Source organism: Gymnoscopelus microlampas (assembly GCF_963454915.1).
Source record: "Gymnoscopelus microlampas genome assembly, chromosome: 24".
Lineage (NCBI taxonomy): Eukaryota > Metazoa > Chordata > Actinopteri > Myctophiformes > Myctophidae > Gymnoscopelus > Gymnoscopelus microlampas.
Window position 1 is genome coordinate 11588389 of NC_139961.1, and position 18705 is coordinate 11607093.

Genomic DNA, 18705 nt, shown 5'->3' on the forward strand with positions numbered 1-18705 from the left:
ATTATATGGAAACGTTGTCCCTACCTGTATCAGATTATGTTTTATGTGTTTTTTTTTAATCTGTGCTGTCCTTTATGTATGTGGGCTTGTATGTGGGGAGGGGGAAGGGATGTGAGGGGGTTGTATGTGTACTTTTGTGAATATTTTTAATTAAAAAATAAAATATTCCCCAAAAAAAAGAGAGAGAACAGGCTGTGGGGCTATATAACACTAGAGGTATAATATAGGATGGCAGACTTTTCCAGCGAAGAGATTTGGTGCAAAGGGAAATACTAGCGGACCTAGTGTAAAGCGCTGGGGGACTCCGGTTAATTAAGTATAAGGTTAAGTGACACTATTGCAATACAGACTAATGAAACCACCACCATGACATCCAAAACACTCACGTCAAAGCTCACTCTACTAAAACTATTCATGACGTAATTAAATACAATTAATCCCTTCACCGGGCCTACGGATGACGCCAGTTTACCAAGTGAAACAGGAGCCCGCCGCTCTGCCACGGACTATCGAGGCCAAGAGAAACTATAGAAGCGTCCTATAAACTGTAAAGGTGACAGCATCAGCGGCACATGGATTCAGTTTCTCTTATAGGCCACCTCCACACACACCTGGCCTCATTTATCACAACCGTACAGTAGAGGCCGTCAGAAAAAGAGACCACGAAAACTTTGCAATTTGCACACTTTAGTTTTCATTCAGGACATGCGTGTGCTTCACAACAGCAAAGTTTCCGTGCCTTTACAACCGGGTGAGCCGTTCTGGGTATGGCATAAGTCGTTGGAAAATTGATTAGCTGCTATTGTAGGTGCCATATAGCATCATGCACACTGAATATTTCATGAATGTGGTTGCCATTCTATAGAACAACAGGAGACCAGGGTGTCTGAGTCATGGGACATAGGCTGGCGTGGTAAGGAGTTTCTGCAACTCTGGAGCAGAGCATAACGTTATAGTGTGAATATTAAATTAAATAAGGATTATACATAAAGTGATAATATTTTCTTGATTATACATAACGTGATCATATTTTCTTGATTATACATAAAGTGATCAATTTTCTTTGCAACTATCTTGGTTATTATGGCCCTGCTGAAAAGGAAATATTTTGACATCTCATGTCATAGTGAAAACACTAAGCTGATATCACCCTCTGTTGGCCAACTGGTATAACCGCATGTTTGATTATTTTGATACCATGATGTGGTTGTACTAAATATGGACTAGTGAGTTGATCTACTTAACAGAGAACCAGTGAAAATAGGCGATGGACACTTCCTCACATGGACATAGACATTTTCACGGCTCGGCTCATTTAAATAAAACTAATTAAATAATCATCAATATATTGTTATCATAGATATAATCGTCATGCTTCTAACCAACATCGTAATCCATTATTGATTTGATGTCTATGCCTTTGGTCTCTGTCAGGAAAGAAAGTCGGTTCTCAGAGGAGACCCCCACAGACATTCAGACAGATACACAGACAGACAAACAGCCACAGGGACATACGAGTATAGCCTTTCAGTTTCTACGTTTCTAAAAGCACTGAAACGCATCCGACCCCAACCTCTATTCGATCTCAGAGGAGACCCCCAAGGACAGACAGACAGACAGACAGACAGACAGACAGACATAGCCTCTCAGTTTCTAAAAGCACTGAAACACATCTGACCCCGCAGGGTCCATTAACCTAAAGGTCTAATTCGCTTAATTGCGATCACTCACATGGGTCTTGTTTTCAAAAGGGAAACACAATAAGCGACTGTGTACACACCGTTCTGAAAGGGGATCTCGGACCTGCAAAATTTAAATTTCAAGTGGAGGGCTCGGTTTGGGGAAGACGTGTCACAGCTCACACAAGGAAGAGACACAGTGACACGTGTAAGTTGACCTCGCCTGTAAGGAGATGTTCTGGAGCCTGGTTTGATTCGGCAACACGACTTGTGTGCCAGTCACCCCTTATCGTCTCGTTGCCGGATTGAACTTGGGTGTCTGGCCTGAGAGCACCGTCAGTGTCGCCAAGTATCACTTCCTGCCATGACTTATACAGTGGTGGAGTACATTTACTCAAGTACTGTAGGCCTACTTAGGTTTTGAGGTACTTTTACTTCTTTAGAGTATGTCCACGTTTCAATACCTTATACTTCAACTCCACTACATCTCAGAGGAAAATAGTGTACTTTTTACTCAGCAACAATTATTTGACAGCTTTAGTTAAAGTTTCTTTGAAGATTTAGATTATGAATACAAAACATACATTAACCACTTAATCCCTATTATATACTTAAATAGCCAATGTACAAGCTCACAATGGATCACATTGCAAAGCTTTAAGTATGCCAACACTTTTGTACTTTTACTCAAGTGCAATTTTGAATGCAGAACTTTTACTTGTAACAGAGTATTTCTACATTGTGGTATCGCTACTTTTACTAAGCAGAGAAAGATTACTGCTGACCTGACCTCTACTCTTTAATCTTAGGGAGGGTGTAGACAACCATACATGTGTCTCCTGTTCTCAGGCCACCACTGCTGGCCTGAGAACACTGTCACTGTAGCCGAGTATCACTTCCTGCCATGACTTACAAGACGCACAGACGGACTCAAACCCGACTCTGTCCGGCGGTGGGGTGAAATCGAAGACTGCATGTCAAAGGAGGAAACGCAAATAAAGGCTATCTGCTTTTGGTCTGTTTCTGTGGAACAATCTGTCTGCCTGCTGATCAGTCTGGGTGCCTGTCTGTTTCATCTGTCTGTTAACCACTTAAAACCCCATGCATCCCTATTCTGGGGGAACCATTCGACGAAAACAACAGATATACAAGCTCAAAACACTTGTAGTTTGCCAATTTTTGGTACAGATATTTGGTGTAAAGGGAGAAAAAAAGAGCAGATCTAGTACAAAGCGAAGCCTGGTCAACTGTTGTAAGTATTCATTTACTACAGTATGTATGGACTATGGAGGGTTTAAGTGTTAATTGTCTGGGGGTGCCTGTCTTTGCATCTGTCTGCTGCCCTTACAATCAGTGGTGGAAAGTAACTCAAGTACTGTACTTAAGTACTGTACTTACTGTACTTACAATTTTGAGGTATTTGTACTTCACTTGAGCATTTCCAATACTTTTACTTCTACATCTCAGAGGCAAATATTGTACTTTTACTCCACTTTGAAAAATGTAGTTACTAGTTACTTTGTAGATTTTGATTACAAAACATGAATTAACAACTTCAGCCCTATAGATCTCGGCCATTTGAAAATAGCCGATCTACAAGCTCACAATGTGTCGCATTGCGACGCATTGTGAGCTTGTCGATCGGCTATTTTCAAAATTTGAAAACTTGAAATGCGATATTGTGTATAATGAGTACTTTCACTTTTGGCGCTTTAAGTACATTTTGATGCTAACACTTTTGTACTTTTACTCAAGTACATTTTGAATTCCGGACTGCAGTGTTGATACTTTTACTTATGAAATGTGAGTACTCCTTCCAACACTGCTTACAATCGTTCCCTCTCTCTCTCCTCCCTTGAAACAGTTCATTTTCCACCCTTAAATTGTAACCAATTCCTTTTCCACATTACTCAGCGCCTACCTTCCACAACAGCACCGACCCAGACCTGGTGATCTAGGTTGAAGCATTTGTGTCTTGCAGACTGAATCTAAAGCGCTTAGCGGGGGATGAGCTCCACAACACTGAGCCTCCCCAAGAAACCCTATACTGCAGCATTCTGGGTAGAGTGCGACCCTGAGGTATCCTCTGTGTAGGTACAGATAGCAAGCTAAGTGCCCTGTTAGTTCACTCTATCTCCAGAAACCCTTCAAGCACGGATTCCCAAGTGGCTCTTAAGAGACATCATGACGCTGTCGCTGTCCTCACAGAGGCAGCTGAGCTCGGGAAAAAACACACATTTGTCACACCAGGAGGAGCTGTGTGCGGGTGTTACCGTACTCTGTCAGCCTCTTGCAGAAACAGGCCAGTCTTTATTGTTTCATATTACTTGTACTACATTTTGAAATTCAGATAAGCCAATTATATTTACCGCTTATATCACTGCGTAGATATTAGTCTGGAATCTCTGTGTGGAACCTGCATTTCCATGGGGCGAATACAAAAAAATGCCTCTCGTGATAAACCCGCCCCATATTTGCATACTGGGCCCTGATTGGTGCCCCACAACTTCGAGGGCAGGGAAATCCAATCACAACCGAGCAGGGCCAGACCAAATCTGCCAAGTGCTATATATATACATTTTTTTTGCCTGACTTTCCTCCCCAAAACACAGCCAATAGGCTTTATGCACAGCAGCCATATTGGACAGAAATTGGGCCCCTTCCTTGCTTCCTTCACAGGTGCCACCAATGACACTAATGAAGGCTCTGTTCCATTTAGTGTAGCACAGTGGTTCTCAAACATTTTAATTTCAAGGACCCCCATAACTCTCAGAGTTACACCCTCTCAAGGAACCATGAGGGTTCTTGGACCACACTTTGAGACCCACTAGTATTTCTAGTGAGCCAACATGCACAATATCAGCACCCTGACTCTGTTTGACCAGAATGGAACAGAGCCTTCATTAGAATCATTGGTAACACCTGTGAAGGAAGTAAGAAGAGGCCCAATTTTTCTCCAAAATGGCTGCTGTGCATAGAGCCTATTGTGTTAGATGCTGGACCAAACCTGATCCAGCGCGGTGGATTCGAAGCCCTAGACTCTTTTATTTTTACCCCTGCGCCACCAGAGTGCCAGCCTTGATCCCTTTAATGGAAAATGAAATTGAAATGAAATTAAGAGAAAACTAAGCTGAGAAGACAAAGTCGCAGCACGATGAGCATAAAAGCTGCAGAAAAACTCTATAGCTACCTACAAAACAAACATATTATCAAAAACTCTCAGAAGGCAGTAAGTCCATTAGTCAGCCAGTAGTGACATGTATTTAAATAGCTTGGCTACTTTATCACGCTGTCATTGTGAAAGCCATATACTGTACTGCACTATTCTGCAGCAACAAGACAGCAACGATCTTGATATCATGTCTATATTACCTTGGAGACACTGGCTGCCACAGCCCCCACCATCATGAGGAACTGTCATTTCCATTTTCTGAACCCAGCGCTTCTAAGTCAAGTCAAGTCATCTTTATTTATGTAGCACACACAAACAAAAGGAGTCGACCCCAAGGGCTTTCCCATCGAGAATGACAAAACAACACATGATATCCATAAACCAGTCCATAGTCCACAAAAGCAAGGCTAGAATCTAAAACACAGTAGCAAAAGTAAAGAGAAACTGAACAAAAACAAACAACTGATTAAAACATTATAAGGGGGTATTTAAAAAGATTACAAATTTACTGGACTGCAAAAAAATAAAACGCAAAACAGAGTCTGTGTGGGTCGACCTCAGACTGAGCTAAAAGCAAGATAGAAAAGAGGCTGGACTTAATGCAGGATGGGACATTATTCCAGAGTTTAGGGGAAACAATAGAGAAAGACCGGTCACCTTTGGTTTTGAGGCGTCTTTAGGGAACTGAAAGGAGCTGTTGAGTGGATGACCTAAGCATCCTGCGGGAAGAAAGTGGAGTTAGCAGACCGGAGATGCATTGTGGAGCCATTTAGGGCTTTAAAAATCACACCCAGCGTGAGTAAGCGGTGCCTACTCTGTTTGATGAGTGTGTGCTGGTATTCAGGCGGTAGTACTCTATTTGATGTGTGGGCGCTGGTATTTAGGCGGTACTACTCTATATGCTGTGTGGGTGCTGGTATTCAGGCGGTACTACTTTATTTGATGTGTGGGCGCTGCTAATCAGGCGGTACTACTCTATTTGCCTCGTGTGTGCTGGTATTCAGGCGGTACTACTCTATTTTCTGTGTGGGGGCTGGTATTCAGATGATACTTCTCTATCTGTGTGTATGCGCTGGTATTCAAGCGGTACTACTCTATTGGATGTGTGGGTGTTGGTATTGAGACGGTGCTACTCTATTTGTGTGTGTGTGCTGCTGGTATTCAGGCGGTACTACTCTATTTGACGTGTGGACGTTACTCTATTGACGGGAGGGTGCTGGTTTTCAAACGGTACTACTCTATTTGATGAGTGTGCTGACTGTCCCCCCCCCCCTGTGTGTGTGTGAGCGCAGTGCTGGCTTGTGTGTGTGTGTGTGTGCATGTCTTTGAGTGGCGCATGTCTTGCACTGTCTCCTGTTTGGGTTTAATTACTGTTATTGGTTGCATCTTTGTGTTGCAATCAGCTTCAGCTGTTTATGCCGTGCTCATACATACATTCAAACATACGAACAGACAAACACACATGGTCAAATTTAGAGCGACTAGCACCGCTAAAAAGCTATTAAAGAGAACAATAGCTTTCACTTAAATGACACTATACCCTGTCTCCTCCTGTGGGTTCAACCTACAGTATATGGGCTATAGGCTTACAGTCTGCAGAGGCACCAACATCACAAGGTCCAGTCTAGGTGACCTAGCTACAATCCGTTAAGTTCCAGCAGTCCCTGATGTAAGGGGACACATTTTGGCCAAGGCGGCCTTCTTCGGCACGTAAACCAACCATGACACTGCAGTGTTACGGCTCTTAAAAAGGTTTACTTTGTGTGTGCAGCACAATTACAGCATGTCACAGCATATTGAGCATTCACACAATATGCCAAACTTTAACGCATCTCATGACCAGCTTTTCTATAGCCAAGCGCCACTAAAGTACATTAGGGGTGTCAAGATTTTTTTAAGTTACATACTAAAGTACATTATGAATAAAATATTTCCACCTCAAATAAGTGGTCCTATATTCTGAGAAGTTGTGAGCGTCTCTGATTCAAGTGTGCTGTGGTCTGTGGACAATCGCTAACCAACCCACACATGAAAGATGACACTAGCTGTGCTCTGTACGCAAAGACACAATTCGTCCGTCTTGTCCAAAGCAACGGAGAAATCATCTACACAATTTAATTCAAGCATTTAATCGAACATGATTTGTCTGAGATTTTCCATTCAGTTCCAGACTCCTCATTTAATACGCTGAATGTATTCACATCTCATTTAGTGGTACACGTTTCACTGTCTTTGTTTGTTCCACTGGTTTTCAAATATTCATGCTGTTCACAGAAACTCTATAAGGAGAGGAGCGGCAGAGTTTCCTTTCAGCAGGTCTCGCTCCTATCAGTTAAACACCCCAATTCATCAAATTACAACCTCACTTAAGACGAGCCCAGTTACCACACAACAAGTCAGTCTGCAGGAACATCAGCCTATCGCTGGAGTTTCCAAAAATCCAGGCTGGGTTTCAACCTAGGGCAAGCCGCCATACTGCCATGTTTCTGAACCAGTTGGTATGGATCTAGGCCAGGGCTATAACTATTGATCATCTTCTTAGCGATTAATCTATCGCTTATTTTTTTGATCAATCAAATAATCGAGAAGCACGTTTATTTTTATATTTTCTTTTAAATGTTTTAAATATCAGCAAATCATAAACAATTTAAGCGTTGTTTTATAATTTGCTGCACAACATTGTGTTATGCAATAGTAAAAATATCCAATCTACAAGATATTTTCACAATTGTTGAAATTTAAAAAAAAAAAAGTTTTGAAACTTTTTGCCGATAATGCCATGCCCAAAGTAGGGATTGATTAATTGATACATTTGTATTAAATGATCTATCAGTCAATCAGTTCGATTAACTGTTGCACCCCTAAATGGATCTAAAAAAGTGTTTTGAGGTGTTTGGATAGGGCCATGAAATGGAAATAAGACAAAAAAAGTGCCCAGTGCATTGCCAGCAGACATTGACATGACCTTTATACTGTACAGTAACTTCAGAAAATCTTTCTGTTTGCTTAGTTCAATCTGAGGTGAAGCTACCTCATGTTGACCAATAACATTATGTTTATTAACTATTGGCTATTGTGTATTGCTATCATTGTTCATGCATCTGCTATGCTCAGGCACCTTAGTTTGTTTCTTTAACTCAGGTACTTTGTAAATATGTAGATAACTTGTTTGGCCTTCTATTGTTCTCTTGTTCGATCTCCTTCCCACTTGCCCCCCACCCCTCTTCTTCTTCTCTCTCCCCACTCTTCTTTCTATGGAAATTAACGTTGCGATGGGAATGATGTACAAAAACGAATTTCACCCACTTTTTTACCTTGTAAACCTGTGATGTGACAATAAACCTGATTCTGATTCTGATTCTGATCACACGGCACAAGTCCTTCCTCATCAGTAGTGAGAAAGGGAACATAAAAGGCCATAGGTTCAAACTAGGTACTGTGCAATACTTTCCTGGATTTAGAGTGCATTGTGATTGTGAGGCCAGTAGATGGCACTCCTTTTGCATAAATGGAGCCAGATCACCCACAAATACAATTCCATCACAGCATAAACAAATGCAAGTGGCTTGAGGAGGAGGCATTGTGGCTAAAATACATCACAATAATGTATTTAATTTGACCGTAGAATGCTTTATGTGTTTTTGTTCTGGGTAAAGGCATTGATTAATTTTTCTTTCAATCCACACACAAAAAAATAAACAGTCTTCTATTATAATAATAACACATCTCTAAACAAAAACATTTGGTTGTGTGGATCTACACCACTATTTCCCATTGAATTTAATCTATCATACGGACATCATTTCTTTTCTTGTCTTATTTATTAGACAGCAACATCATTTGTTATATATATTATATATTGCTGGTTCTTTTCTCACTATTTTATGATCACTTTGTTTACGATTCTGGTTTGTTTAAAGTATTTCGTAAAATTGGGTCTTCCTTTATAAAAAAAAAAGGACGAGAATGTAGGCCTATATGTTCATTTTATTTTTATTTTATTACTATTATATTAAATTGATTAATTAAAAAAGGAGTGTAAAAAACAATCATATAGTGACTCTCATGAATAGGCAGTAGGCACTGGGATGATGAAACAACTACAAATGTATTGTGGCATATAATGAATTTCCCATAGATCATGATCTCATGGGAATGATGTAAATCTAATGGCTTCGCTTGTAGATCACTATGAAAAGAAACATGCTAAACAGGGAATGCTTTACATACTCCTCTTAAATATTTTAAAATAGCAAACATTGATAGCCTACATGTACAGTATAATGAATTTGTAAGTGCCCTAGTAGAAAACGCTAGACAATGATGGCAATTATCAAATTTCTAAAATGTTATGGAGCCATTTTGAGGCCAAAAAAAAAGAAAAAAGAAAACCCATTAGCTGAAAGCCATTATTTAATATCTCTAAACTACAGATGCCATCAGTCTGCAGAAGGGACATTAATCTGACAGATAACGATTCACCAAATGACAGGTACAAAATGTGTGTTGCTTTTGTGCAATGGATAATTTGTGTAGGTACTGCTTTTAAGGTTGGAAATGTCATAGTTTGAACAAACTCTTTTAAAGGCTATAGCATTACCGATGAAGACCTGTTCAGGTTTAAATGTTGTTTGCCTCATCTGTGATGAATTTAACTTAATTTTGTCATATTATAAGTGTGGAGTAAAACATTGTATTCCTAGTGGCTGTTGATTTCATGGCAGTTTGAATTCTGCCTGAACTCTTCATCTTGCATTTCACCCACAGTCAATTCAATTCAATGGTCTGTCTCCCTCTCAGTTTTCCTACTGTCTGTCTCTCCTACACGTACCACCTCCCAGCTCTCCTACTGTCTGTCTCCCCTACACTGTCTCCCTTTCTGCTTACCGTCTCTCTCCACTACACTGTCCCTCTCTTCTTTCCTACCGTCTGTCTCTCCTACTACTGTATCCCTCTCAGCTTTCCTACTGTCTGTCTTCCATAGATTGTCTCCCAATGTGCTTTCCTATCCATCAGACAAAACATTTAACAGACTGCCCTCTGTCCCATAAATAAATAAACTGCAGTAGTGTACTTTTTTAATTGATATTATGTGATTTAATGCATGATGACTGCTGTGGAAAAAAAATCTCAGGGGATTAATAAAGGTATATTCATCTAAAGTGTATGAAGTTGATTCTATCCTTGGAACATTATCAAAATTATTTATTTTTTGGCTAAGCAAAATGTATTGCCTTTGAACTTTCCAATTATCCCACCCACAATAGCTTATACTTTAATGCTGCCTGTTATTTCAAAGAGTTGTGCAAATGAAATAGAACTTGGTTGCACATTACATTTATATTATATACTAGAAATAGTAGTTAAATAAATGGAGACCAAAAGTAATTAATTGAAGTTGGGGAATTAGGGGGTGTCTTTGCTGTCTTCTATACAACAATATTCTGCACATATTCTGATAACTAAACTTCAGCTTTGTTACATATGAGAAGGCTGGATGTTTCTATTATGTTGTTGTGAAATGGATCCCATTCCCAGCATGACCCCAACTTCACCCTTTCCGTACGAGAAGACCAAAAAGACTTTCGTATGGAAACTGTTGATAAAGTGATGCCCTACCAACCACGGCCTCTAGGTGGAGATAGACATCAGGAAAAACAAAGTCCATAGCCTATATAAAGATAGAAAGAGACAAAGAAATATTAAGACTAATTGAATCTTGCCTGGACTCTGTTTCTTGGCAATCGAGCAGATGATGACGGTTAATGGTAAACACTTCTTTAAAACATCTCACTCATACAGTATTAATACTATGTAACGGTGATAGCCAGAAATCACTCAAAGTATACTAGAATGGTGAGAAGTGTGTGTGTGTGTGTGTGTGTGTGTGTGTGTGTGTGTGTGTGTGTGTGTGTGTGTGTGTGTGTGTGTGTGTGTGTGTGTGTGTGTGTGTGTGTGTGTGTGTGTGTGTGTGTGTGTGTCTGTGTGCGCGCGTGCGCGTGCGTGCGTGTGTGCGTGTATGTAAATATCTGGGGACCACTTGGAACTTCAAAGTGGTCCCCAGATAAATGATTGAGAGTTGGTAACCAAATGGACCCTTATAGATCTTTTAACTCTTGAGAGTGTAAAATGAAACCAAATGGACCCTTCACGGGTCCATTTGGTTTCATTTTACACGCTCAAGAGTTAAGTTATTATTATTATATCTGCATTACTTAATTCAAGAATTGTTATTTTGATCAACATTGCCTGTTATCTCTCCTATTGGTACCACATCAATACAGCATGGAATTGTGGACAAAATCTTATCCAACAATAACAAAATATTCTAAATCTCATCAAATGATAGTCCGTGGCTCAAATGACGAATAAATAATGGACCTTGATATGAAAAGGGTTGAACACCACTGCTGTAGCGCACAAAAAGAGAGACTAGCTGATTGTCTTATAGGATTTCTTATCAGAGAACAGCCCATTTTCACCTTTATCTGGGCCATGCAGCGTGTTTAAATGAATGTTATCAGCATGCTATAATTACCATTATCATCATCTTAATGACGGTTCACTACGGTCCACTTCACTCATTTCCTGCAACGACTTCTTCTGATGGTGTCACTGACCAAACAGGTACACTTTCACCACTCTTGGATTCTTCTCAACGTAATCAAGCTGATTACAGCAGTGTGTGTGTGTGTGTGTGTGTGTGTGTGTGTGTGTGTGCGTGCGTGCGTGCGTGCGTCTGTGTTCATGTCAATGACAGACCTGTGTCAATGTCCAGTGTGTGTGTGTGTGTGTGTGTGTGTGTGTGTGTGTGTGTGTGTGTGTGTGTGTGTGTGTGTGTGTGTGTGTGTGTGTGTGTGTGTGTGTGTGTGTGTGTGTGTGTTTTCATGTCAATCGACTGACCCGTATCGGTGTACATGTGTACGTGTGTCAGGCGTTTGTTCACATGGTTACATTAAGTTACATGATGGCAGTGAGTGTTCATACGCGCACAAACATATGTTGACGTGTGCGTAAGCACGCACACACATATATACACACACGTGTGTGTGTGTGTGTGTGTGTGTGTGTGTGTGTGTGTGTTTTCATCTGCGTATTGGTGCATATAATATTTATTATGTCTATAACAATGTACATGTCTGTGTGTGTGTGTGTGTGTGTGTGTGTGTGTGTGTGTGTGTGTGTGTGTGTGTGTGTGTGTGTGTGTGTGTGTGTGTGTGTGTGTGTGTGTGTGTGTGTGTGTATATATATATATATATATATATATATATATATATATATATATATATATATATATATATATATATATATACAGTATACATACATACAAATATAGATGTGTAGAGAGAGAGAGAGAGAGAGAGAGAGAGAGTATTTATAGAGAGTATTTATAACATTTACATATTACTGTATGTACTGTATGGATCTCTGTACTTGTGTATACAGTATATTTTTGTGTAAGTACACTAAATCCTCACTGTTAATTTCACTACATTTCAACAAACCAAGTTACAGTAAATGAACACCATTAGGGTGTATAAACGTGCATGAGCATACAGTATGTGTGTGTGTAAACGTGTGTGTGTGTGTGTGTGTGTGTGTGTGTGTGTGTGTGTGTGTGTGTGTGTGTGTGTGTGTGTGTGAGCCTACAGGTGGGTGCTCTCTCTCTCTGCAGGGCGTGGGAGGAGAGAAGCAGCAAGGTAACTAAATCAATATCATGTGAATTATTAAGAGCTCTCTCCACTGTCACGCACCAACAGACCACTCCTCAACACACGCACACACATACGCACGCACGCACTGAACAGTACAGCACACACTCATGCACGCACGCACGCACGTACACACTCATGCAAAGCAGGCGGACACTTTCCTATCTCCCACACTTTCTCTCTCTCTTTCACGCTCACCCGTGCGTACACAGTCAAATCCAGAGTATTCAACTCAGACGGTGTACAAAGGAACCAAATGGACCCGCAAGGGTCAGAATCTTACAATGCATGTGTTTTACTATATTATTTATTAATGTCTCTTAATCACTCCTTCATTTACCTTCAGACAAATGCACTTCCTCTTTCATCTGCAAGAACATGCTCCAGTGCTCCATGCTACACCCCAACACACACACACACACACACACACACACACACACACACTCACCAGGCCTCCCACCCACACATAATACACTGATACTCAGGGAAACGTATGCACTCCCGACCACAAACAAATACATAATGTGCACTGCCTACACAGGCACGCACACACACACACACACACACACACACACACACACACACACACACACACACACACACACACACACACACACACACACACACACACACACAAGACCACCCTCCTCCTACACTCACACACGCTGTATATATACACTCCCACACACACTTAGGATTACATGCCACACAAACATGCACACATACTGTATAGTATATCCCCAGTGGACGTGTATGGACAGAAAATGTAAACAAACACGCATCTTCACCAGGCATGCATGTGAACTTGCGCACACGCCCCTACACAAACATTCACACACACACAATTTCCCCAGTAGACATGTGTACATCGTTGCCAGACAATTTACAATTTAAGCATTTAGCAGATGCTCTTACCCAGAGTGACTTACAATAAGCAGGGTAAACCACATACATCAAATGCAGAGAGACAGTGTTGTGCCTCAATACACCGGGATCACAGGTGAACCAACCCAGTCTAATCAATATACTATCAAAATAATAATGTACATTTAAACTATAGGATACCAGGTGAACAATTAACCTAGCCTAATCTGTCTAAATAACATATAATATCTGTCTAATAATAATGCTATCTAAATTACATTTTAACCTTGTGGTCAAGAAGAAAATAAAAACATGCCAAAGTAACAAAAACATACATACACACACACGCGTGCACACACACACACAGACACGCGCACGCACACACACACACACACACACACACACACACACACACACACACACACACACACACACACACACACACACACACACACACACACACACACACACACACACACACACACACACACACACACACACACTGGTCTTGACACTCACCCTTGTCCAAGCTCTCATTAGTCAGTGCAGTGATGCAAAGTAAGTCTGTCATTAGCTCAGAGCTCTCCATTCTCCTCCGTTCATCCCTCTATTTTACCCTTCCAGTCTCATCCCTCCATTTATCCTTGCCTCAACTCCTCCATTCTCATCCCTTTGTTTTATACCCTTCCGTTCTCATCATCCCTCTCTTTTACCTTTGCCTCAACTCCTCCATTCTCACCCTTCTTGTATCCTTCCATTCTCATCTCGCAGTTTTTTATCCTTCCATCACCTCTTCTGTTCTCATCCCTCTGTTATCTTTTTCCTTCCCTCAACTCTGCCAAGGTAAACTACTTCTCGTTTCTTTCTTTCTTTTTTTCTCCTATCACTAGAGGCATTCCACAGATCTACATGACAAAGATGTCCTTAATCCCCAGTGAAGTCTAAACTACCCTGAGCACAAACCTCCTTATTAGCACACTGGAGATCAGGTGCCCTAATTGCCTTTGCCATGCGTGACCCTCATCACATACACAGTCAGAGAGAGAGAGAGTTTGTTAGACTATCTTTGGATTTCCTCACTTAGGTGGTCCCAGATTAGTATTATTACATAAAAAAAATAGCCCACATATTTTAGACACATTCTGGAAAATATCATCGCTGTCGGGGTAGAAACCTTGTATCTCCATGTCTTTCATGTTTTTTCGTCAATTAATGCCCTCCTCCATCATACAAGAGTGTCGCACAAAAGTAGTGAAAATGGCAGATCTAGATGCTCACAGCGCCTCACATCGCAAGGCATCGTGAGCTTGTAGATCGGCTACTGTATTTTCACAATTTTTAAATAATAAAAAAGGAATGGTTTTGGACTTACAGTACATGGTTTCCACCCGGCCGACAGCAACAATGTCTTCTATATATTGTGGTATCATCAAGCACTTCTTTTTGGTTTAAAGCTACACAACGTCTCTGTCGGGTGGAAACCTCATACTGTATGTCCAAAACCGTTACTTTTCAGGATTTAAATTTAAAAATTGCAAAAATTGCAGATCTACAAGCTCAAAACCAGCAGATCTGCCATTTGCAATACCTTTGTGTGACGCTGTAGTATGATGAAGTAGGGCATTCATTGACAAATAAACACAAAAAAGTTTAATTATGGAGATAAGAGGTTTCTGCCAGACAGCAAGTTTCATGTCCTCCCTGGGATTGTAACCCGGGGTCTCCTGCATGGGAGACTTCTACTGCTCTTCCAAGATGAAATCACTGCATGGCCAGGGGTCAGGGGAGATATTGCACCTATGAGCTTCAAGCCGGGCTATACTGTACATACTGCCATACAGACTTGCAGTCTGTATGGCATACAGTTAAATAACATTGTATTGATTTAAGTGAGTTCCAGATTACATCTTTAAGTTATGTGTATGAATGACTATTAACACATAAAAACCGGGAAAGCATCGGTGTGATTTTAGATTTTAGCGTTGGATATACAAGCTCACAGCGCGTCACCTATTTTTGAGAAAAAAAATATCTTGAAAGTGTTTGAAAAAAATTGTAAAATGTTGAATTGTTTTTCACACGAATCTTCTCTTCTGGGAGTCCTTGGCACAAAACATTTTCAGATGGGGGGCCACGGCAAATACAGTATATCACTTCGGGGGTCTTAGGTATGAAAAGGTTTGAGAACTACTGATTAACAAGGCATTTGTATGATCGGCCACAGGTCTTAAAGGGTTAAAAGAAACCCTGTTTAAAAAAAAGAGTCCCATTCTAAAAGCCCCATTCCCACAGCTAAAACTCTAGCCTGCATTGTAACAGTCAGGTCCATGCTTACACGGTTAAATTGGCACTCCAGACTTTGCAGTGCAGCGTCTGTACTCAAAGGAAATGGTGTGAGATGCGCTCTAGGTTTGTTTGGCAGTGTTCCATCAGCAGTACAGTAGTGATGATGTGTTTACATGGATCCTCCATGGCGAAGAAACACATGCAGGTGACAAAAGGGTCAGACAAAACATCAAGACTTAACACCATGTTTTTACTGTACGCTTATTCATAGACAGGCTGGGAAAATCACATGATTCTTGTACAACACAGTTGTAGTCAGACCAAAGGAGGGGAAAAAAGTAGTTTTAATTTCATGATGTCCTTTGTTGAAATCTTCTTCTGAATAGCAGTACCAACATAGTTGGTTCTCACTGCCCCTCTCACCACACCAAGTTATCTATCTCATTGGTTCTCAAAGTGGGGTTTTCAAGGACCCCTGGCTTAAACACTTAAGCCCTTTTATTAATTTTCAGACTATTCGAAAATGGCCGCTCTACAAGCTCACAACACATCCTGAGTAAAATGTTCGAGGACCAGTGAACCATCTTATGGGACTATGGTGTTTACAGAGACCAGTGGTTCTCAATCCTGCACAGCAAAATCTTTTAGAGTTAATTTAACTGTGTGAAAAGTCGTGTAAACATCGACCCATAATTTACTGTGGTAACCAAGCCACTCTAGCTGTCTAATCAGGAATCATGACTTATTTTCTTCTCTTTATTTGAAGAAAAAAAGTTTAATTTCAACTTTGTCAGAAAATAAGTGGTGCTACAACTTTGCTGCACGCGCGCGCACACACACACACACACACACACACACACACACACACACACACACACACACACACACACACACACACACACACACACACACACACACACACACACACACACACACACACACACACACACACACACACACACACACACACACACACACACACACACCTTCTACCAGCTAGGTTGACACTAATGCCTGTCAGCCATGTTTAACCCAGCGGGTGATGGATCCTGCAGCCCACTGAGAGAAATTTGTTTACTCAAATGAGTCTCCCACCAATCCACACTGCCTGTCCTCTATCCATCTCCAGCATGTACCCTAATCTGTCTGACCAGCGAGAGACAGACAGAGAGAGAAAGAGAGAGAGAGAGAGAGAGAGAGAGAGAGAGAGAGAGAGAGAGAGGGAAAATGAGAGAAAGGTGGAGGAAGAATCACGGAGAAAGATGGAGGGAGGATTACAGACAGAGACATAAAGAGATAGATGGAGAGAATCTGTGGAGGAGAGAGATGCAAATGCAAATAGTGAAAGAGATGGAGAGAGTGAAACTGTGTGGGGGAGAGTGAAAGAGATGGAGAGAGTGAAACTGTGGGGGGAGAGTGATGGAGATGAAAGAGTGAAAGAGATGGAGAGGCAGAAAGAATGAAGGACAGAGAGATGGAGAGAATGAAAGAGAAATGGAGATGAAATCGTGGAGGAGAGAGATGGAGATTAAAGAGTAAGAGTCAAGGAGCGACAGATGGAGTGAGAGATGGAGAGAAAAAAAGTGAAAGAGAGGGAGAACGAGAGAGCGGAAAAGAGACAACTCGTCCATTCATCAGAGTGACGGGACGGCCCGTTGTGTTCGTGTTGTCCTATCTGTCTTGTCTCCCCTCCACACACACACACGCGAACGCACACGCGCACACACACACACACACACACACACACACACGCACACACACGCACGCACACACACGCACGCGCTCACACACACACACACAAATTGATGTTTCTTATCTGTTAGAGCTTGTATGCCAGATTTGCTGAAGCAATCGGTTAAACGTGACTTCCCCCTAACAACCCTTACAACTAATGCCAGTTGTATGCCTTGTAGAAGCTATCGGTACATCAGCTGGAACAGGGCTGAGGAATGAGGATGCAAAGGGTTTGAGAGCTGGAGTAGTCTGGGCCAGACACACACAGATGTGGTGTTTTTTCTTCTCTGGAGTTGGCAAACTTAAGATTTATTTCTGTAAGACTACGATGTGAGGTGTTGGCAGTATGAGTGGGCCTCGTCTTCTCATATCTGGTACGACTGATCTTTCAATCCTGAAAACAATGCATCAAAAATAAATCTCTATTTTTCACATGTGCCACAGGTGAATGCAGGGCAGTTTTTGCACCGCTAGGGCCTTTTCTTTTTTTAAACCGAAAGGTATCTGGCAGTAGTTGTGTGTACACCCAATACTCCTACAGTACCTTGCCTTGTAAGCAATTGATTTGCCCACACAAACCGCTTCTACAGTAACACACTGTAACACCCCCACAATGTTATTTCTCAGACATATATGCTATTTCTATCTTATCTGAACTCTCTAGCTGTACTTCCAAACTGCCATCCGCAATGTAATTAACCCACACAATGAGCTGGGTGGACACACTCCGGTCTTCTCATCGTGCATTCCAACATCGCTCTTGCCATTTACAAACGACCAAACCCACCTTAACTAGAGCCTGAACAATGCCACAGTTTTGAGTCCGATGCCAATTTTGCAGAGTGCTAGACCACCCATTACAGATGTCGCAAACGAAAAAAAGGGCGAAATCTTAAAATCAATTTGAAAAACGTAGATTTGATTAAAGTTTCTATTTGAGAACATTTAACTTATAAGCAAGCAAATACATAAAAATACACACAAATAACATGCTAACACATACAGTACACATTAAAACTTCAATATATGAAAGGAACATTTAACTTCACCGTAATTACAATGAACAAGCAAACAAGTAAATACAAAATACAGATATAAGCTTCACTTTATCTAAGTGCTATTACGTTTATTTTCCAAAATTAGCCAATCTACAAGCTGAAAACTTGAGAATGTTTCCCCCTAAAATGACATGCCCAAAATAGGGACGCCAGTTTGAAAGTGATTAACAATCAGTACACATCGACTGCAATTGCCGACA